This window comes from Aethalodelphis obliquidens, unplaced genomic scaffold (genome assembly GCF_003676395.1).
Source record: "Aethalodelphis obliquidens isolate GAN/ISIS:26980383/991018 unplaced genomic scaffold, ASM367639v1 scaffold32, whole genome shotgun sequence".
Lineage (NCBI taxonomy): Eukaryota > Metazoa > Chordata > Mammalia > Artiodactyla > Delphinidae > Aethalodelphis > Aethalodelphis obliquidens.
Window position 1 is genome coordinate 15,284,480 of NW_020837976.1, and position 24,170 is coordinate 15,308,649.

Below are 24,170 nucleotides of genomic sequence, written 5' to 3' on the forward strand. Positions count from 1 at the left end.
AAGCAGTGTTTGATCAGATAAAAGCGTTGGGGTTCTTACTACAAATGCTCCAGCCATTAAGCTCATCCCCATGGAATGCTCATGGGGTGAGGGCTCCACAGCAAAGCATACAGGGCTAAGTTGTGTCTAAATAGTTGAGGGTCAATGTGTTTTGATAATTTCTATTCTCTCATGATGTCTCCTTCCTGCCTGAACCTTTGGCTCCAGTGAACCCAGTGGCCCTGGGCCCTTTTCACAATAAACTCACTTCTGCCATCAGTGCCTTTGCTTACCCTGGTTCCCTTTGGAGGGAGGGCCTTGTCCTCCCACTCCTCTTTCCAGAAAGACACCAGCCCCACTGTCCTAACAAGTCATCCTCTGATAAGCACCAAGTAGTCTCCCAGAGGCACAGAGGAGAAAAGTGAGGAAAAGCTTGGAGGGGATGTTTGGGGGTAAGAAACACATTTGGAGAAGCTTGGGCCTGGAATGGGGAAGGGATGTGAGAAGAGGAAGAATGTCTTGTTTCTTAAACGCCTAGACTTGGGCATTTCTGTATGCTCAAAAGAGGTTACAGTAGGGTGAAACCACAAAGCAATTTAGATCATCGAGGAATGACTTGTTCTCCTAAGAGAGAGATAGAAACCTATCCAAAGGGTTCTTAATGGACTTCTCAGAGGGGCTTCTCAGAGGGGCTCTGAGGGATTCCACTTGCAGAGATTGGGGAGGGTGCCAGGAGCAGCTGAATGAGAAAGGATAAGTCTTGGCCCTTCCAGGGGCAAGGCCTCCCAGGAGCCAGGCTCTGCAGCCCCAGAGCAGAGGAGAGAGGCCTCTCAGAGCTCTTATTCTTTCTTTCTTCCCCCTTTTTTTTTTTTGTCTTTTGCTTTTGTGTTTTTTTAACTGTTGAATTTATTTATTTTTTATTGCAGTATAATTGCTTTACAATGTTGTGTTAGGTTCTGCTGTAGAACAAAGTGAATCAGCTATATGTATACATATATCCCCTACCTCTTGAGCCTCTCTCCACCCCCCCATCCCACTCCTCTAGGTCATCACAGAGCACTGAGCTGAGCTCCCTGTGCTATACAGCAGCTTCCCGCTAGCTATCTATTTCACACATGGTAGTGTTTATATGTCAGTGTACCCCAATGTTCATTGAAGCACTATTTACAATAACCAGGACATGGAAGCAACTTAGATGTCCATTGACAAATGAATGGATAAAGATGTGGCACATATATATAATGGAATATTACTCAGCCATAAAAAGGAATGAAATTGGGTCATTTGTAGTGATGTGGATGAACCTAGAGTCTGTCATACAGAGTGAAATAAGAAAAACAAATATCATATATTAACGCGTGTATATGGAATCTAGAAAAATGGTGCTGATGAACCTATTTGCAGGGCAGGAAAAGAGATGCAGTTGTAGAGAATGGACTTGTGGACACAGAGGGGGAAGGGGAGGGTGGGATGAACTGAGAGCTCTTATTTCTCTGGGAATGGTTCACCTCTCTGGAGAGCACATCAGGCCCTGAGCTCTCTGAAGTGCAAATTGGAGTGGGAATCAAGGAGGCCAGGACCCTCTGTCCCTGTCCCTAGAACTCCGAATGGAGGTTGAGCCAAGGCTAAAGTTTCTAAGAGTTTCCACTTCCCTGTGCCTGGGGACCGGAGGGAAATGAGGTGTGTGTCCTGTGCAGCACTTTTGTCCTTTTCTTTGGCCTAAGGCATGGCTCTCCATCAATACATATATGACTCAGGACAAAGACTTGGAAGTCCCTTTCTTACGCATTGTCACCTTATTGGAATGAGATTGTCAGCCTTTCCAAGTGGGGCATCATGGAGGAGGAGATGAGGGTCTGGGGTGAAGAGAGTTTCCCAGCACAGGGTCCTGTCCCTGTGTCCTGTCCCAGTACAGGGTCCTGTCCCACAGGTGAGTGGGATGGAATACGTGATATGTGCGTGTATGTGTGTGTGTATGTCTGAGACATGGTGTCTGTGGCAGCATCTAGGATTCCTATGGGGTCCTCCAAGCCATGGAATATTCTAGAGATCACTGCATGAGGGGAGACCTCAGAGACCAGGTTCTCTCTTTCTACATTGAGCACGTGCCCAAGCTCTCTGAGCCTTGAGCTGTGTCTGGTCCCTGGGCCAGGTGAGTGGCCAGGAATGACTATCTGACAGTGACATTTACATATGCAGCCTGCCATTTTCCTCCTCAGGGATTCAGTTCTTTTTCTGTTTATTTTTATTTATTGTTACAGCCCTCTATGTGCATTTAGATCTGTGAATGCAGGTGACCTAGCTGCCATACTGGCACCTCCTCTTTCTCATGCCCGTTATTTCCCAGGGCCCCCCTTTCTCTCTTCCTTTTCCTGTCTTCACCCTGGGACATCATGTCCTTGACTCAGCAGATGGGTCTTCTGTGAAGGACTCCCCTCTGCCTCAGGTACACACTACTCTCCAGTGGTAAGAGAATGTGTACATGCAGGTTCCATCCCTTGAGCAGGAAGGAGATGGCACATGGGGAAAGGTTAGAGCGATTGGGACCCAGGCCTCCTGAGAGAGACTGAAGGGAGGTATAGGCTCAGAGGGCACATAGGAGCCCTATCCTAGATGCCTGACCAACCTCTGTACAAACAGAACTACCAGAGAGAGAGGGAGAGAGAGAAGGAGAGAGAGAAGGAGAGGGAGAGGGAAATAGAGATAAGGATAGAGGTGGAGATAAAGATGGAGGTAACCATATTGATAAGGAGAAGGCAAATGGAGGGGGAGGGGGAAGAAGGAGGAAAAGAAGAAGAAAATGAAGAGGAAGGAGGAGCAGGAGAGGGTGAGGTAGGGGAAGAGGAAGAAGAAGAAGGAGAGGAGAAGAAGAAAAAGGAGAGGGAAGAGGGGATCTGGAAAATGCATTGAGCCTAGAATCAGAACTTGTGGCTTGAAATCCAAATTCCATATTTACTAATCTTATGAACTAAACAAATTACTTCTCTCTCTGCTTGAATTTCTTCCCTGTGACATGAAGAATCATATCATATCTTGCTAATCCAACAGATCAGTTGTGAAAATCAAATGAGGTAATTTGTGTAGATGCATTTTGTAGTACGAAATGTCCTCTAATATAAATAAACATGTATGTATGTACCCCACCCCCGGCCGATTTGCAAGTCATGTCATTATAATTGTAGCACTACATCCTCTACAGGTGCCACATTGATTTCTCTTGCACCTTTGCCTTTGCCAATTCCCACATCTGGGATCCTCTTGCCATTTCTAACTGTTGCTTTACATGTTAATTGGAAGCACTTTTCAAGCATCTCTAAACTCCTCTGGGCTTTGGGAAGCATTTCTTGTTGCCCAACCACCTCTGATACCTCCTTTCTCTGAATTGTGAGCCTGCAATGGGAGAAAATGACTCAAGAAGGACTCCTTCCTCAGCCCCACCTTGTTCCTGCATCTGGCTATCTGGTTATCAGCTGGAATTGTGAGTTGTTTTACATGTGAGCACAGGTGGGATGGTGTTATTGAAATGTTTAGGAACTATCATATTTTTACACAATCCTGGGGTGAGAGATTATGTGTGGAAAGAAAACAAAGACAGAGCGTGTTCTTGTTGGGCTAAGATGAAGAGGCTGTGAGTTTCTAATAAAGGATGGCAGACAAAATGGTGGGTGGTTCTTCCCATCTCCATCCTGGGCTCTGATGGGGAGTGGCCCTGTTGTGCAGGCTGTTGCCTTCCCTCTAGAGAGAAGCAGTGCCAGATTGGAAGCCCAAAGCCACCTTGGCAAGTTAGGCTATTTTAGGAGGTGTTTCTTGACTGTTTAATACTCAAGGTTGAAGAACTTTTATAAGGGAGCACCTCTCAACCCATTTTCCGCATGGCTGGGTCTATAGGCCATAGTGGGAAGCCTCAGGCTTTGACACAGAGAAGTGTGGGAGGGAAATGTGTGGTGAAGTCAAGTTTCACCTGGAGATCATGACACCCTGATATATGTGGACTTTGCTTCCATGGTTGCCCTACTGCATTCAGGCAAGGAGGGAGTCATACAGGAAGGAATGAAAGAGCTGAGCACATGTGTGGAGTCCAACTACTCAGGGCCAGGAGCTGCGCCCTCTGATCTGACCCTCAAGCACACCCTAGAATCTTCTCTAGTTAGTCTCTCTCTCTCAGTCTTGTACTCCCAACCAGATTATCACAACCCCAAGGGCGGAGACTCTATGAAATACTCTCTGTAGTTTGTAGCGCTAGCATACTGCAGGGATTCTTCTAACCACCCACTGAATTGACAGGCACACAGTAAGAACCATAACCGAAACATAAGACACAGGTTCAAGCCAGGTACTGTTCTGAGTATGTTCCACACATCACTCCATCCAATTCTTGTAAGAGCCTTATGTGGTAAATACCATGACTGGCCCTATTATACAAATGAAAACATCACGGCAAAGGGAGATGGAGTAACTTGACTAAGGTCACAAATCTAAAGAATCAGAACGCTGAGTTTGAACCCAGGGAGGCTGGTTCCAGCATCCAAGCTCCTAACCGCTGAGCTGAACTATGCTTTCATGCTGTGTGTGTGTGTGTGTGTATGTGTATGCATGTGCGCAGGGCAGAGGTTCTATATCAGTATAGGAGGAGAAGTTAGAAATGACTGGAAGAATGGAAGCTCCATAAGGCAGAAATCCTGGTGGGCTTTGAGAGAAAAAAACTCTTTTTCAAAGGGTACATCCCTCCAACACTTATGCGATTCCTACGAATAGGATATTCCTAAAATAGACCATTTCTTCATGTGCTATGTTTGTATCAGTCTCCTCCCAGTCTCATTTTTAGAACTTTAGGTAATCTTTAGTCCTATTAATTGTCTGTGTTTTCAATTCTCTCAGGAAGTTCTTTCTAAGATGGCTCCTCTCTTTGGCCATCAAAAGCACCTGGGCAAGTAGGCTGTGATGCTGAGGCAGCAGGAAGGGAGCCTGAGTAACATGGCTGCTCTCAAGGCACTGTTAGCCTCCTTTCCATGAGAATTAATTATGTGTCCTCAGATAGTGCTGTGAGGAATCTGGGGGCAGACCCTCTTCTGCTTACACATTCCCTGGTTCCCAGCACAGGTCCTAGTTGATTCCCATTGTTTATTGATTATAGATCCACAATGAAAAGAAATGGCCTCAGCCTGGAGCCCTCTGCAAGTCTGGTTTGGTTCATGGGCAAGTCTGAGGTTTGCTCAGACTTGGTGAACCAGACTTAGTGAACTCCAAAGTGAAATTCTCAGCGTAAGCTTTTTGTGGAATTTTCCTTATTGAGGATGATGCCATTTCCAGAGGACAAATGTTCTTTTGGCCTATTACATTTGTTATCAGACATCCTTTCACTTGAAACACTGAGAGAAGATGTGTTTTCTCAGCTGTAGGGATGTTGTCTTAGGGGAGAAATTCCATGCAATAGAAGTTCAGCAAACCGCAGTGATATGATTTAGAAGCAATTCACTAGGTCAGAGACACTTTTAAATCAGAAATGTGGCAAGGGGAGAGGAGAGAAATCTGGAACAGTTAGTTATTTTGTCTACAAATCAAGAGCAGTAAACGTTCTCACTTTTAACTTCTATTGAAACAATGACCATAAACAATATGCAATGCTAAAAACTAATTAAACAGCCATCCTAAATCAACAAAAAAGGGTAAATTGAATTTTAAGTAACATTTGCTCCTGTGAAATGTGCGTGGGGGCGATGGGAGGGGAAATGTTCTTCTCTTTGCTGGGCTTGTCCTGATGCTGATACTTCTGTGAGTCATGCTTATTAATTAGTGAGTTGATCAGCCTGTCCCTATTACCTCAGCTGTCTTTGTTTTTCATGAACACTCCCATCAATGCCACCCGCACCCCACCGCCGTCACTGTTATCATCATCATCATCATGCCTTCCTTCAAGCCATTTGTCCAACTAAAACGTTCTCATTTTTTTTTCTTCTTATCTAAATACGACTCATCCTTACCATGCTCTCAGTTCTTTCATTCAATCTACCCAATAGCACTCCAACATTCCTGCCTCTTCATGGACACCTCAGAGATCGTCTGGACCACTTACTGACCACTTGTTACATCCGGCTTCATGAAAGCTATTTACTCAGATCTTAACATTCTTATGTTTCGTAGTCCCCCCTGCACCCCATGATAATCAGGAAGGGCTAGGTTGTGCAGGAACAAAAGATTCCCATATGTCAGTGGTTCAACACTAGAAAGTTTCCTTGTTTTGTTCAAGGTTCCAAACTTAGTGGGTCTCCTCCAGCTAGTAACTGTATCTTGGGGTACAGGGCCACTTTAGTCACTGTCCAGGGGTAGCTGATGTTTTTCACTGACTCATCCTGGATGTGGCCAATATCATTCTTGCTCAAATTTCATTGGCCAATTAGTCACACAACTGCCCATCTTCAAGGCAGTTGAAAAGTACAGTTTTCCAGGTGTCTGGGAGGGGAGAACTGGGTATTGGGAAACACATCCCTAGCTACATAATAACTTTGTAAGAGCAGCTTGGATATCTTATATTTCTTAGTGTCTCCCATCATGTTTTAGGTAAAATAGGCTCTCAATAAATGTTTGTTGACTAAATGACATCATCAACTACCCTTTATGAAGCATTAATTTGGGACAAGAATTATGCTAGGAACAAGCAGAGTGGAATAAAGACTCATAATTAAGGTCTGACACATGGTAGAGCATTTATTCATTCAACAAATGCCTACTTAGTGCCTATATATTCCAGGCACTGTTCTAAGCATTTGTGAACAAGGTATGGGTCATTGTCCTTGCAGAGCTTTCATGGTAGTGAAGAAAACAGACAACAAACAATAACAAATAAGGAAACTAAATAGTATGATTGAATGTGATGTGTAGTGGAAATAAAAGAGGGAAAAGTAGATAAAGGGAAAGGATATAGAGACTGAGAGGGTTGGGGTGAAGGTAATTTTAATTAGAGTGGTCAAGGCAGCCTTCATTTAAATGATTTTGGAAAAGAAGTAGGTGAGCACGTATTTGGAGGAAGAGCAACTAGGAAGAGGGAACAGCCTATTATGCTAAAGCCTTAGGCTGTGGCATGTTGGAGGAAGAGCACGGAGTTCAGTGTGGCTGGAGTGAGATTGTGTGAGCAGCTGGAGAAGAGTTTGGAGGGATGATGGGGGCCACATCATGAGGGCTTGTAGGCCATTGTAAGGCTTTGGCTTTTCCTCTGAGTCAAATGAGAAGTGCCACTGAAGGTTTCTGATGCTTAGTAATACATAATTGCATGTGTGACTGTGTAGGTATATTTTGATCCAAAGAGGAAAATTTCATTTTATGTCTCATTTGCATATGAAGTTACATTTCTTGGCTCTTATAATACCTTATATTTATTTACCTTTTCAGGGCACTTTTTCATGAATTATATCACAAAGTAATAATTATAAAGGTAAGAGGGTCTGGTACTATTCTCATCTCCCCTCCCATTTATGTCACCTTTATGGGTGACCTAGTTGGAAATTTTGCCAAGAGTCCTTGTGGCCCAGCTACTCAAGGGATGAGGCTTTTAGGGACAGACTTCTCCCTTACCAGCCTCCCAATACTCATTTCATAAGGTCTTAGAGAAAGAAACTTCATCAGCAGAGTGAAATGGGTGGTGAGATCAGTTCCACATAATCCCCACTCTCATAGAATCTGAGCATCTCTTAATAAAACTCACAGTTGTTGTGGGGAAGGAATACGGGGCTCTAGTCTCTTCAGCCCGCTGAATCACCACCTGCTCCTGGCAGGAGCTGCACTGCTAATCCCCAGAGCATCATTGCTTATTTCCCAGCCTGATTTCCCTTCCAGGAAGAATATAACCACTGGTCTGTGAGTTTCATCAGAGTCTCTCCCCAGTTCCATCAGGACCTCTGTGGTCACTGCCTACATCATGCTACCAGTGACCCCAGCGTGACGACCTCTCTCCCCTGGAATTCCTAGGGCATTTTTCTTTTTAACTGACTGACACCCACTTGCTCATGTTTCATTGTCTCAGGTCTGGTGAAGGTAGGGCTGCTTCCCTTCCCCAGGCCAGGCTTCAGTTTATTTTTAGTTATTTATTCCATTGCTGCATGGTAGTGATTGCTGGATATGAGGTTAAGACTGGAAAAGAAGGTTTCATGATCATCCCTAAATTTGCTATTGTACACAGAGTCATGAAATTCCACATCAGGCTAGCACTGCTCCTACTCTGCCTGAATGGGCACTGCTTGGTTTTCCTAGTGTGTCTCCAACAACTATTAAGCAAACACTTAGTCAATGATAGTCATTACCTCCTGTCAATCAGGTGTCCAGCCCTTTCAGAGAATATTAACTCTGATGAATATGTGGTCCACATTCCCTCATCTGGCTCTTGGTCTTTGCTAATTGTGATGATTACACTCCACCTTTTTCTGCCCTTTACTGCCCTGCTCGCTGCCCTGGATGCTGAGCCCTGCACACTACCTCCCCCAAGCTCCCTTGCAGCCTCTGTCTGTCTTCCTGTTGAATTCAGCGATGGGACACAAGCAAGATGCTGGAGGTGACAAGGAGAGTGTGGTTGGGGTGTTTCTGTCCTGTTCTCTTATACCTGGGAAAACAGTTCTGGCTGTAGCTGTTTCTCTACACCTGCAGCTCCTGCCACGTGGGCTCTCTTCCAGTACTGTAGCTCTCCCTGGGTTCTGGTAATGTCAATTCCTCCCTCCTCTGGTCTCTCAGGCCCCTGCTATTTGAATCTTTGGATGCCTTGACATCTACTGTTGGCTTCCTGAAACCTGCCCCTAGTCCCATCATCAAATTCTTTTCAAAACCCCAGTTTGGGTACCTTCCATTTCCTGATGGCCCTCAGTGATACACTGAGTTTGTCTTCAGAGAGAAGACAAACACTTCTCTCTGAAGGTAAGGACAGGATTTTGCTGTAGGTACTGGGGCTCCCTGTTGTCTCCTCTCCCAGAGTTTCTATCCTCACACTTTTCTTCTGGACAGTTTGGTTAGGTGACTTCAACCATGGTCACCCTCAGGGTTGGGAGTAAACTGAAGGTCATCTACCACTGCAGGCAAACTGCCACGGGCAGAAGCAGGGGTGTGGGGATGTTGAAATGAGAAGGTGTGTTCGTTGCCTCTGGGGAGTCCACAGGCTGGCTGGGGATATAAGAAATCACATACCATTGAAACAACACTAATCACGATCATGAAACAATGGTCATTATTATTTATTGAGCACTTAATATGTGTCAGGCCTTGGGGCATGAGAAATTTCATTAATGAGGCATGATTTGACCTGTACTTTGAAGGAAAAAAAATAGGGTATGTGGAGAAAGAGAAAAAGGGGAATGAGGACACAGTGCCAGTGCTACATTCAGAAGTCATGGCTCCCCAACTTAATGGACTCGGGAAGAGCCTGCCCATGCCACGTGATTCTCCCTAAGACCCTGGGCTCAGTGGGCTGCCCTGCGCTGTGATCTAGGGCATGGCTATAGAGGTGGGTTTTCCTAGGGCACAGCTGCCTGCACTAAAGGCTCTTCACAACCTTTCAATGACTCATTCTTGGATTCCCTGTGAGAATGTGGGCTGTGAACTCCTGCTTTGCCTTCTTCCTTGCTTCATGATGGTCGGATGGGGACGTGTACTATGGGGGCCACATTGAGGAATGTAATCCATCTATCCAGCCACCCATTTCTTTACTATTTACTTACTCAGATCAAAACACCTATCTACTTTATTCTTATCCCATCTAACTGTATATCCAGACAAAACCTTCCTGCAAATCCTCAGCTGCAGACCCAGCCATACACCTAGACTCAAGCTGAGGGGTGCAGCTGGAGAAAACCCCACCACAACCAGGCCAGTGGTGGAGCCACAGATCACTAGGTCCTCAGCATTCCCCAGCAACTGCTTTGTGGGTCCATGATACCCTCTTATCCCTAAAGATTGTCATTTCAGACCCTCATCACTCTCACTTCTGCCTCATTCACCTCAAATATCCTTACTGCCTTCTCTATTCCTCCTTAACAGCCTCTTCAAGGCCTTGCTGCCTCATAAGTTCAGTGTGAGAATAATTCATCTCTCTTCCTTGACATCACCTTTCGTTGTGAGGATTGTCACCTCTCTCATCACTTTTCGTTTGCCTAAGTCCCTGCCATCTCCCCATACCAATTCATGGACCTAAGTGTGAATATTCCAATGGCCTCCAGGTGGCTGAACCTGAAGGACATTTTTGGTTCTTATCTTGCTTTCTGCAACATATGGCATTAGTGTCCTTCTTCCTGCAGGATCTTGGTAGATATTTTCCTCTTGTGATTTCCAGGATTCCACTTCCTCTGTAGTCTCCTCCTCTCTCTCTATCCACTCTCTACATCTCTTTCACTCTCTGTTCTTCCTCTCCTCCTTTCCTAACTCAGCTCCTAAACTCACACTCATTGTCTTTCTCTATCTCCAGCTCCATCTAGAAGCATGAACTCTAGACCCAGTTGATGTGGGTTTTAGCATTTGAATCTTGGATCCACCACTTCCAAATTGAGCAACTTTTCATATCCTGCTGTGCCTACACACTGGAATAGAGCCTAGCTCATAGTTGACACTTAATAAACATCCATCATTATCCACCCAGTTGTCCAAGCACAAACCTAGAAGTCGTTCCTGAGTTCTCCTTCTCCATCCCTTCACCTTGTCCATCAGCAAGGATCTTGATCTTCTGATTGCTTCTTGGAGCTGCCCATTTTTTTGTTTCCTTCAGAGCTGACCCAGTTCAGGGACTCAGGTAGAGTTTGATTCTTAACTGTTCTATTTCTTTCCAGCTTTACCTGCCTGATCCGATTTTTACTTTGCAACCAAAATAATCTTTCTAATAAATAATTATGACCTCATCCATGCTTAACATCCTATTAGGATTGCTACTGCTTTTAAGATGGAGTCCAAATGCCTTGGCATGCAGTTGAAGGCCCTCATAGATCTGCTTCCTGCTTCTTTCAAGTCATATTTCCTGCCTCTTGAAAGTTTCCCAATGTCCATTCCATGACCTAACCACCTAATTTCCTAAAGATGTTCATTAAACTTTGTTCCAGACCTGCTGGATGAGACTCACTGGCATTGAATGTCCCGGGAATCTGTGTTTGACAAGTGTCTTCCATCTCATATGCGTCTGAGCACTACAAAAACTGGAAACCACTGCTTTAGAAAATAAAGCAAAAGCATGCACAGTCCTTACCCTTAACAAGAGGTCAAAATGAAACTAATCAATGGATAGATGATTTAGTTCTGGCTATAAATGCCATAGGAAGGAGGTTATAGAAAGGTGCTATGACTTTCTGCCTCTTTGCCTACATTTTGCCCATTGTTTCTTCATTCTGTCACTCATTATGCCTATTTTTTCCTAGCTTTTGGAGAGGAATGTGCTCTTGTGAAATGTGGAAGAAAGAATTACTCCATCCACTCTCCATGGACACTCAGATCTTCCCTCCTCATCATTCCTGAAACAAGACCCATGTCCTCATAAAACGAACAAGTATTATTTAAATCCTGGGTTTCTTTTGCAGGCATCTCAACTGGATCAGGATGTGAGCTTTGTGGAAGGAAACACAGGAACCCCACCTGAAGTCTGAGGAGAAAATGAGAAGAAACAATGATTAGTTTTGGAGTCAGAACTCCTAAGATGGAACTTAAGCGAATCCCTTGGACAAGTCATAGCTCCTCGGGGCATCACATCTGGCAACTTTAAAATGGGTTGGAAAAGGTGATTATCAAATTAGTATCATTAGGTACCTTCTTGATGGGATCAATATGAGAATCTAACAGGATAAGAGCTGTGAAAACACCTATAAATCTTAAAATGCCATGATGCAAAAATGGATTAAGAAGGCTTGAAAACAACATTTGACCCTCGGATTGTTAGTATAGTTGGTATTTTTCTTCCAAATGTGAGGCGGATCTGAGGTGTGGGTGGCAGTTAGGGTCAGGGGGTTAGGTGTCTGAGGAGGGATTACAAAGGGCTTATCTTTTTAAGTGAATGTTAAGAGTAGGAGGAGCCTATTCTATGAACCATTTTCATTATGTTCCTTCTTCATAAAAGGACCATGTCCTTGCCTGCATTTTGCTCTTTCTTTTGGAGCAAATTGAGCTCTGTGAATCTGAGAATTAATCTTCTTGGAACACCACATTTAACATGTTAATACTTGCTGAAAAGTCTCCAGTGGAGATGTTTCCCACCTTTGTCCCCATCCACCTCTCAAACTTAAGCTCCCACTGGTTCCTAAAATCCAACTCCATTATAGCCCAACTGGTTTGGTCACTCTCGCAACTCCGAGCATTGCCTATTGTGTTTAAGACAGGCTGACATATGGTAGGATACGTCCAGTACATGTTTCTTTGGAGGTGAAGTATATCACTTTGTTAGGCTCAAAGAATTCCTTTTGAGAGAATTCTCAGTACCACTTAGGAAGGTTGAGTCCAAAGTGGTCAAGTTAGGTAGCAACTGGGAGGCAATCAGAGCTCTGCTCTCAGTCGACAAAATCCATACAAGGTCAGCCATTTTTTACTGATTATCTTTGGTAATCCTCTGTTCTCTCTCTCCTCTCCTTCCTCCTCCCTTCTGGCCCCGCACACCCAGGAAGGCAAGGTTTTATTCTAGCAAACTTGGGTAACAATAGATATGATTGTCTGCCTCCCTGGGGCTGTCCAGGTTTTTATGAAATTAGACATATTTGTCTTGATGTTTAGGAGTGAGCATGAAATTCAAATCTCTGTGTTGGCATTCCACGGGCTGGCCCTTTAATATTCCATGACATGACTTCATTGCGGTTTTGACAACACTGTATAGAAGCTGTGCTTACCACTGAAAATTAAAGCCACTGAAAGCGTTGACAACAGCAAAATTGTGAATGCTTCCCAGCTCCTGAAGTGATTGCTATTCCAGTTTGTCTAGAAGTGCTTATTGTGTTTGTAATGCCGTCAGTTCCACTTAAAGACGACTTGAAGTCGATGCCATACAGGTAAGTACCAAAGAAATCTCCATCTTCCTTCCTCTCTCCACTTTTCCATCACCTCCCACACAATTTTTCCACCCAGGGCCTATTTGCATTTGGTTATAGAGCTCTTGATTCCCTCAACTTCAGAGCCGGTTGATTGCATTTCTCTTTCAAGTTCCTAGGTTAACCAGACTTTCATTTTTCCTTTTGTTCATTTGCCTTTTCTTCTTCTTTTCCTTCCATGTGAGTATCAGGGAAATTGAGTTTTAGTGACTTACTGTACAAATCCCCTGAGCATCTGACTCATCTCCGCTTGTGTGTAAAGCACATCTTAGGTGGGGGATGAGGAGGATTTGGTATCTGAGGAAGGATTATAAAAGAAACTCTCCTTTGAAACCAATGCTAAGTGTAAGGAGAGACTACTCTATTAACTGTGACTTTAGTTTGGGTCTTTATAATATTGAAAATGGTAAAAAGAAAACTTAAAAATAACTATTTAATCCTGGTCAGCTCTGCTGTTGTTGTTGGTGGTGGCCTTGAAGCAGATGAACTAGCAGAGAATTTTGACAGCCTCCTTCCTAGGTTGGATGCTTGGTTTGGTCTTTGAAGGAGATTTCCTCCCCTGTCACAAGTTGACACAGGATGATTTTGTCAGAAAAAATTCTTTATACAAGCCTTTCATCCTCAAGGAAGCTGAGATTCTTGGAATGTAAAACTAAGATGCAAATAAGAGAGCTGAGAGGACTGTCTGGGTTGCTGAAAGCAGTGATCCTGGAGGGACCCTGTGGCAGATGGAGGGGCGACATCTGTAGGAAGGGTCCTGGGTGAGAGAAAAGCTGTATGGACGCCCACATCGGTGGTTCTGGGGAGCCAGTGAGGGGGCAACTACCAGGCTTCACCATCCTGCTTTCCTCAACACACTCCTTGTTGTAATCCACTTTTCCAGACCCTGATGGATAAAAAGAGGTTTCTGATGATGGATGATGAGCATTCCTTTCCATTTCCAAACAACCTCCTTGGATTTTGGAAAATAAGAACCCCATTGCCAGAGCGAGGCTGCTATGGGGGCAATTTGAATGGTGAGGGACCAGGATACAAACATCTGTACCCTGTACTCTTCCTGGACATGTCATAACTCCTGAGAGTTGGCACCATCTCTCATGGTCCTTGACTTTTCAGAATGACCATGTCGTTAAGGGGAGCCTGGTACTCAGATACCTTCCCAGGAGGCCCTGGTACTTAGAGATACTGTGTTCATTACTTTTCAGCAGCCCTTTGAAGCCTTAGCAAGTTGTTGGTGTCAAAAAGATTCAGTTGAATTAAGGAACACAGCTGGATTTTATAATTTTAAAAATATATTTAAACTAGAGGATTTTTGTTGTTGTTGTTTGGTGTTTCTTAGCCTTCCCAGCCAACCCACACCCTGGCTTACTGTTTATCTCCTTAAATGACCCACACAGATTTTGGTCTCGTTTGCTATATGTTCCATCCTTCTGTGACCATCCACAGGGCAGGTGTTGTGGTCTCTTGGAATGTGGATTGGAGTGGATTGGAAGCTTGGGGTGGGCCCTCATGATTATTTTCTGACTTTTTACTATCAGATTCTTTCTTTGGTGCCTAACTTCTCTTACTTTGGGGGTCATGTTTTTTATTTTAAAAAGTTGGACTTTTGTCCAGAACTTTGAAACATTGGCATTGTTCCATGGCATTTTGAATATGAATGATTTAGACATCACCAACATGTGACTTTATTTTTGTTTTCTGACATTGTTTTAAACTTCCTTAGGGAGAGTAATTTTCCCAATGCTCAATGAGAACTGTGGTAGTTCTCATGGCTTTTCTGCTCATTTTTAGATGCTATTATTGTAGGCCATAAACACAGGCTGGAGCCAATAAATAGTATACATAGTCTCATGTGATGATCAAAACTCTGAACCAAACTTGGAATTGCCTATACTTCCCTTCTCTGATTTGAACTGCTTCAGGCTGGAAGCCTGGGTGGGACACGAGGCACGGTTCTTTGGTTGTCTGCTGTTCCCTGGTTCCTTACGCATATCCTCCCTGACTTGGTCACGAGGCCCTGTAATGAATCTTAGGAGGTTGGAGGCATGGGAGGGAGTGACGAGTGGATCAGACAGTATTGGCTTGGCTGGGCACATCATGGTCTCTGGTATTGGCCAATGGACAGAACTGATTCTTCCTCTTGAGGGCACTTTCTTGTGATTTTCAGAGGTTCCTTGCTGGGTCCCTTTGTTCTGAAGTTTCCCTGACCTGTGTGTGACCCCTGTCTAATTCAGTTGGACAATGTGACATCTTCTTTTGCCATGGACATCCAGTGGTACACCTTGAATCTCTTTCTACTGAGGACCCTGTTTCCTCTAGGAAGTTTCATTGGCTAGGATGCAAAAAGGCCCTAGGTAGCCTCTTTCCACCTGGCCCACATCTGGTCCACGAAAAACACTCATGCATATCTTGCTCTCTTCTCAGAGAGAAGGCCAATCACAGAGAAGCAGCCCTCACCACTGGAGTCGTTGGTCAACTCTGTCCTCACCCAGCAGATTTCCAGGTGGGTGTCAGACTCCTGCCTCTAGTTCCCTTAATCTTCTCAGGTGTGAGTCAGGTGGCAGCCCTCTCACTGTTTTTTTTTTTTTTTTTTTTTTTGTGGTACGCAGGCCTCTCACTGCGGTACGCAGGCCTCTCCCGTTGCGGAGCACAGGCTCCGGACGCGCAGGCTCAGCGGCCATGGCTCATGGGCCCAGCCGCTCTGCGACATGTGGGATCTTCCCGGACTGGGGCACGAACCCGCGTCCCCTGCATCGGCAGGTGGACTATCAACCACTGTGCCACCAGGGAAGCCCCCTCTGTGTCTTTTAAATGCAGAAATAGTTTCAAATTCCTGCATGTGGCCCTGTTGGAGAACCCTCTGTTAGGTCTGGGGAGAGAAGATAGCCTTTTCCACTTTAAATCCTTGCCTGAGCTGAGGGGTGTAAAAGTTGCAAAACCATGTTCGATTTCTTTTTCCTTTGTAAATTCTGCATAAAGGGTTAGGGTTGAAAAATGAAGCAGGAAGTGTCCTGTTCTATCTTGTTGCACATCCTTGCCCTTCCAAGGGCCTTACAGTCTAGATGAGGGGCCAAAACAAAATGAGAAAAAGGTTAAAAATCAAGGAAAGAGAAGTTACAATCAAGTAGCCTGAAGTCTCAATTGCACGGTACAGATGATTAACACTGTGGTTCAGGTTAGGGTTTGGGTGGGTGGAGGAAATGAGGACACAGGGTAAAGTCATAACTGTGTGTTTTTTCAGAGCATTCAATTTTAGCCTTATTGGAATCTTACTGCTTTTCTACTTGAAATTCAAGATCTAAGCACTCTGAGGTGATGAGCCAAACTTCAAGGGTTCTCCTGGCTGGGAATGACTGGCTGAGAAAATGCATCCAGGTCCAGGCAGCTCCTGCAGAGAAGCACTGAAAATGATGAAATACACACTTATATTAAGCATCATATGCATGGAAACCTTGTTCTTTTAACCTACATGTGTTTTTGACCAATTCTAGAAACCTCCTGAGAAACTCGGCACATGGGAGAAGGGATAAACTTGGGTCAACAACAGTCGCTTTGCCAAAACATTTAGACACCTAATTCCTTCAATACGTATAGAGACAATGCACCATATTACAAGAGTCTATCCCAGGCTTTGTGAGATACAGTCAAATCTCTCAGGTGAGAGTCACCTGAGATGAGATGAGATGAGAGTCACATAACCCTCCCGCCGCCCTGCTCCCCCCCGCCTCGCCAACTAGACTTACTACCGGGGACAGTGTAATGACACATCTGAGTGTGAGGACAGTGAGTACCTGGTCAATTCAGTAGGAAAGATGCCTTCCTGCTACCGTAGTCCAGGAAAACACCAGAAGATGGGAGTTGACTGTGTCTCACTTTGGACTTCACCTCGTCAAGGGCTGGCTTCCTGGCTGTGCTCAGTCATGGCCTCTGGGATCCCCAAATGCACAGGTATTAACTGTATTTGATGCTGTCAAGGACTTTGGCAGGGTCTCTGACTCACCATTCCATACACCTGAAGAGTCCAGCACTTCCAGAATTTTTAGGCAGTACTTAATAAGTACCCAGTGCATTTCCTGGCACATAGTAGGTCTTCTCTAAGTATTTGTGGGTTGATTTAGTGAGAACCTGAGTGGGAACGTCTGGGGTCTTATGATGCAAGGCATCTCTGGCTTTGACCCTGACTGGAATGGAGCCCCAGAGGTTGTGCTGGGAAAGACAAAGTCAAGCATTACAGGGAGGTACCAACAGACCAGAGATGCTCTTCAAGAGCCTTTGTTCTCTGGGCATTTCTCTCTACCTTCCTATTCCTTGGCCTGGCATCTCCTTTGGAGGAGTTGCTACACAGACTTTCTCCTTCTGGAGGAAAATGACTGTGTTTGTCATAAGACTCTCTGCTAGGGGCACTTTAAATTGAAGTGGCTTTGGGGATAGAGTGTCAGAGAACTCCCAGCTTCCCATAGCCTCAGTTCTTTATTGCCAGAAGTTTCCTCTTTATGAATATACTTTCTATTCCTGGAATGGAGGGTCATTTTCTTGATTTCTGGTCCTGCTTGGAAAGCTTCCCACAGACCTATTTTCTGGCATGGCTCACCTCCCCGGGGACATGGTCAGGGCTGAATGAGGAAGTTCTTCATCAGCTTTCGACTCCCCCTCCCTGTGACCTTCCTCAGGAGGGTGCTCGCACTCTCCCCCAACTGTGGAATCAGCAAGTAAAATTCCAGGGTAAATGGAGGATACTTTCCAAGGGGCATCTGCTCACCAATGTTTGTATAAAAAAACTCGAATTTCTACTGTTGAAGGTTGGGAGCCCCGGGTCAGCAGCTGGAGGACCTCCAGGTCTCTGAACTCATGCCACCAAGTGACTTCCTGGTGTGCTCACATTGGAGAGCAGCAGAGCTCAGAACCTCCACACGAGTGGACTTGGCTTCCCCTCCTCCCTTAGGCAGTCTGGACGTTTCTGAGGTTATTTAATTTCTAACTTCCCATGGCTCCCAATTTAGGGCTCGCCTATGGGGTCCAAACACTCACTTAGGGCAGGCACGCAAGGTGGTGGCTGCTTCGACAGTGTAATGCGGCAGATGGTAGCACATCCCCCATCCGGGAGCCGTTCATTCCTCCACGACAGCCTCCTTCAGGGTTTCTTTATCTGGTAGAATCTTGGTTGGCCGGTTAATGCCATGGCAAATGTCAGGTACCATTGACCTGAGGGCAACACTGGGACATGGGTTAGGCCTTGAAAAAGTGGGGCAGTCAAGGGAGAAGTGCCCCAGAGTGGAGAAAATGGAAGCTACTGGTAGAATTGAAGACAATAAAGAAAAATCTTCCCTAGTTTGGACATTTGCCAAAAGTTAACACTTGTGGTCCATCACTCCCCTCTCTGCAGGGTAGTAAACCACTTGCTCTAATTTTCTAATAATATGAATAGCTAGTCTTTGTGGAGCGCCTACCTTTTAAGACAGGATATTTTCCCCTCCTTCTTTACCAATGAATGAATGGAGACTCAGAGAGGTTAATAATCTTCCCAAGGTGCCACAGCCAGTTGGTGGTGGACCTGGTATAAAATCCAAGTGTGTTCCCAAAGCTGGACTGCCCCACAGTTGCTCTGTCACTGCTAAACTCTCACTCCTGCTTTCCCTCCCACTCTCTTCTCTTTCGGGTCTGAACTTGGTACTGACTCGAATTTTAAGGTAGCTGGAGAATACTGATTTATCTGGACCATTCATTTGCCTCAGTTAAGAGCCACGGAGGAAGAGCATGGAGAGGGCTGGGACAGAGTCTAGTACACATTTTGTGAAAGACCCACAGGTTTGTACACTCTGATTCTGTTGACTCTTCTCTCTCCCTTCTGTTCTTGGCAACTGTCCCTTAAGCCCGTCTGTTCTCTGCCTCTAATATATTATGCTGATATTTTATTACCAAACAATTACATCCACTGATTTGAAAAGGAAACGAGCAGGAAATTGCAATTATAAGAGTAAAAGCAATGCTCTTTTATTTCTCTCCTTTATGCATATGAAATATGGTTTGTCATTGCTGCAAAACAGATTTTCCTCCTCTTCCAGGGCTCTTCACTGCCTTGTCTTTAATAATTGAGCAGAAACAAGAGTCCTAATTAGATTACTGATAACAGAGGAGCTATCCATGGGTTTGCAGATGTGGAGGCTCAGCTTGGAGCCAGGGGGCCACCACCACGCTGCTATGGGAGAAAACATACTTCATGCTGTTTCCCTTGAGTACCTTCCAAAGCATGCTTTACATCCATGGTCTATGTAGATTATTTGTTCACAGTTATTGTCTCTTCTTTGCCCTTGCCATGCTTTCCTACCCCACTGACGTTGGGCCTGGTCAAGACTTGCTTTGGTTAATGGAATATGAGTAGATGAGATGTACACCTTATTAACTGAGCAGAAGTTTTCAACATGCTTGCACAATTTGACCCTGCTTCCCTTGAGCGACACTCAGCATGGTGGCTGCTCCGTCTTGGTCCCTGAGTGATTACGGTACACAGAAATGTCCTGATGACTCCTGATGGATATGTGGCCAGAGCAAGAAGTAAACGTTGCTATTTTAAGCCTCTGAGATTTGGAGCTGTTTTTTAATCACAGCATAGCCCAGCCCACCCTACGGATATATCTATGATCTCATTTGGTTCTCCTTATATCCATAGGATTGAGAAAAGGCTGACCACACTGGGTGGTGTGTGGGAAAGAGTGTGTGATGTGAAATCAAAGGGACCCGAGTAAGAATGTTTTTTCCTTCATTGTTGGCTGTGCAGGCTTAGCCAAGCAATCCAGTGTCTCTGAAAACCTGTCCCTTTTAACAGTACTTTCCTTGAAGTTTCCTGAGAATGAGTCAATGCATGGCAGAGGTCCTGGCATAGTGCCCATCACAGAATAAACACCCAATAAGGAGATAATTTAAAAATATTATCCTTAAAATCCACTTCTGACATTATCTCCATTGAATAGCTGAGAATGTGGAGGCTAAACCAGCTGCAGGGACCTGCCCAGGCAAATTTCATAACAACTGAAATGTGAGCTTCAGCTTCTGGACCCTAGGTCCAGAGCCATCTCCCTGGACTAAAATGTATTCACTGAATTTTATGCCTGGAACTGTGCTAAGGGGTCTGGGATGGGGGTTGGGGCAGGGGACATGTCAAGAGGTGAAAACACTGATCCTTGAAGGAAAGCAGTCTACATAGTGAGATGAGCTAGATTACAGAGTCAGCCCCAAAGAAGCAACCCGTTTATCTGAGGCACACGCTATTCTAAAGTTCCAACTTTGGGTGCATAAGAATCACCTGAGCAGCTTCTTAAAATACAGATTCCCTGGTTCTACCCTGAGAATTTCTGCCTTAATACTATCCTGCATGATTAGAGCATAACAAGCTCTAGTGTCAGGGTCCCTGTGTTCAAGTCCCTCCTCTGGCACCTACAAATTAATGACACAACCTTGGGCAACCACTCAATACCTCAGTTTCTTCATCTGTGAGATGGGAGTAATATGAATAGTTACATATTACAGTGAGAGTTAAGTTAGGTAATACACGCAGAGCTTACGGCACTAAGCAAGCACCCAATAAGTGCTACCCATTAGTACTTCGATGCAAGGGTTCTAAAAACCACTTGTCCAGATATTTCTCTAAGGAATGACCCAGGGCCTTCCTCTGGTTCCCTAGCTGGGTACACCTCCATGGAGATTTTGGGGGCAATGGCCTCCACCATTGTGGGGTCTACTGGGGGGTTTCAAGTCATGGAAGCTTTGAGTGTGGGGTGTATTTGATTTGACCAGTTCTTGGTGGCTGTTAAATTGCATGTATGCTGCCTCCTTCTGCTCACTTTTGCAGAGGTTCGCTCCTGGGAGAAGACCCTCATTAGCAAACTTTGTTTGGGGAACCATCTCTGGCTGGCATGTGGGCAGCAGTCTGGTGAAGTTCCTGGCACTTGGTGGCCCAAGGTTGGAGTCAGGGTTGGATTTGTTTCAAATGAATTGTTTCACTTATTGCTCTTGCCTTGTGCCAAATGCCTCATTTTGCCCCTTGCTAATCATCAGATAAGAGTAAATTTACTAGCTATTGGTTTTACATTTGGTGGTGTATATATGTCCATGCCACTCTCTCACTTTGTCCCAGCTTACCCTTCCCCCTCAAAGCAGAAACTAACACACCATTGTAAAGCAATTATACTCCAATAAAGATGTTAAAAAAAAATAAAAGAACCAATTTACGGCAAGAGTGGTTTTCTTCTTCTTCTTCTTTAATTTCTTTGAATAATTCATGTCCAATTTAGGAGGATTGAATATGGTGTGATCTCCCACTCCATATGCCTGTACTGGCTCCCCAATTTTTCTTACTCTTCAAGGTCCACCCCTTAGCAAGCCATCCTCTCAGTATGATGTGTCTGGGCTGTGAGAAGGCAGACCGGGTCTTCTTTGGGGAGAGTTAGGCCCTCAGCTGGGAAGGGCTGCACACTACCTGGGCCCAGGTGGTTGCTGACACAGATGTTCTGCCCTGAGCCAAGAAGGAGCCGTAGGGCATGCAGAGCATGGCTACTAACCAGATTGGCTGTCGGTTTGCAAATTCCAGTTGTACAACTACTTTGGGGTGGGAACTGTAGGCAATACTTAATTTTCCTATTACTACAGTGTCTTTACTTACAGGAAGGATGAGAACAGTGCTTCCTCATCGTGTTGTCCTGAAGATGAAAGTGAAAACATAGAAAATATAGAAACATACAAGAAGAGAAAACGTACATAGAAACCACTTAGAACAAGGTCTGGCATCTGATAATCTCCCATTAACATTAGCTGTTATCATTATGTATCCTTTAGATCAGACTTTGAAGTCTGATCTTGTAAAAATTAAAACATTACAGTGAAAATTATTTCCATGTGACTGCTCTCATTCCTAGCTCCTCCCCAGCATTTATCAGTTTTAAGTTTGGTATGCAGCCTGCTAAACTTTTTAAGAAGGCATCTACGTACATATATGCGATTATGGAAAATCATAGAGTATATGTAAGTATCATCTATCATATATCTAATCTAGTATAAATGGTATATACCTATATGTCTTTTTCACTCAACGTGTGTCTTAGAGATTATTTCATTCCAGAACATAGAGGGGTACCATATTTATTTTAACAGCTTCATACTATTCCATATTATGGGGTGATCACATTTAACATAGCCATTGTTTAACATTTCCCCCTACTGTAGACAGTGCTGTACTAAACGTCCTTGTAGATGTCTTATCGTATGCATACATCTTAAAATTTTCTCAAGGGTTGTCATTTTGCTCTCCAAAAGTGGTTGTGCAAACTTACGCTTCCCTCAATTGTGTACAAATTATGTGCTTTCATACCACCTCTTCATCCTTGTATATTACCAAACTTTAATTTTGCCGATCTAAGATGTAAAAAGGATACAGAATTTTGTTGGTGTTTTTTTTTTTTTTAAACATCTTTATTGGGGTATAATTGCTTTACAATGGTGTGTTAGTTTCTGCTTTATAACAAAGTGAATCAGTTATACATATACATATGTTCCCATATGTCTTCCCTCTTGCGTCTCCCTCCCTCCCACCCTCCCTATCCCACCCCTCCAGGCTATCACAAAGCACCTAGCTGATATCCCTGTGCCATGCGGCTGCTTCCCACTAGCTATCTACTTTACTTTTGTTAGTGTGTATATGTCCATGACTCTCTCTCGCCCTGTCACAGCTCATCCTTCCCCCTCCCCATATCCTCAAGTCCGTTCTCCAGTAGGTCTGCGTCTTTATTCCTGTCTTACCCCTAGGTTCTTCATGACATTTTTTTTTTCTTAAATTCCATATATATGTGTTAGCATACGGTATTTGTCTTTTTCTTTCTGACTTACTTCACTCTGTATGGAAACAACCTAAGTGTCCATCATCGGATGAATGGATAAAGAAGATGTGGCACATATATACAATGGAATATTACTCAGCCATAAAAAGAACCAAAATTGTTGGTGTTTTAATTAGAACTTTCCTTCTTCCTAGTGAAGTGGAGCCACTGTATATATTTATTGGCTGTTTGTACTGTCTGTTTTGTGGATTACCTGTTGTGTTTGTTGCCTATTGTTTCATTGAGTTAGGTTTCTTTTTCTTATTTATTTGCTTGTTTATTTATTTTAGTATACTTTACTTATAATATTATGTTAGCTTCAGGTGTAAAACATAGTGATTTGATATTTTTATAGATTATAACCGTACAAACTTATTATAAAATGTTGACTATAGTCCCTGTGTAGTACATTACATCCCTGTATGACTTGTTTATTTTATAACTGCTAGTTTCTACCTCTTAATCCCCTTCATCTGTTTTGCCCCTCCTCTACCCCTCTCCCTTGTGGTAACCACTGGTTGGTTCTCTGCATCTGTGAGCTTGTTTCTGTTTTGTTATATTTGTTTGTTTTCTTTTCTAGAGTCCACATATAAGTGAAATCATTTGTCTTTCTCTGTCCAACTTATTTCGCTAAGCATAATACCCTCCAGGTCCATCCATGTTGTCGCAAATGGCAAGGTTTCATTCTTTTTTATGGGTAAGTAATATTCCATTGTGTGTGTGTGTGTGTGTGTGTGTGTGTGTGTGTGTGTGTGTATATATATATATATATCTCACATCTTCTTTATCCATTCAGATAAACTCAAAATGGATTAAAGACTTAAATGTAAGACCTGAAATCATAAAGACTCCTAGAAGAAAATATAGTACACCCTTTGACATTGGTCTTAGTAATACTCAGGCAATGGCAACAAAAGCAAAAATATACAAATGAAACCTAATCAAACTAAAAAGCTTTTGCACAGCAAAGGAAACCATCAAGAAAATGAAAAGGCAGCCTGCCAAATGGGAGAAAGTATTTGCTAACGATATGTCTAATAAGGGGCTAATATCCAAAATATATAAAGAACTCATACAACTCAATATCAAAGAAAGCAAACAACCTGATTAAAAAATGCTCAGAGGACCCGAATAGGCATTTTTCAAAAGAAGACATTCAGATGGCCAATAGGCACATGAAAAGATCTCAACGTTGTTAATCATCAGGGAAATGCAAATCAAAACCACAATAAGATATCACTTCACACCTGTCAGAATGCTATTAGCAAAAAGACAATGAATAACAAATGTTGACGAGAAT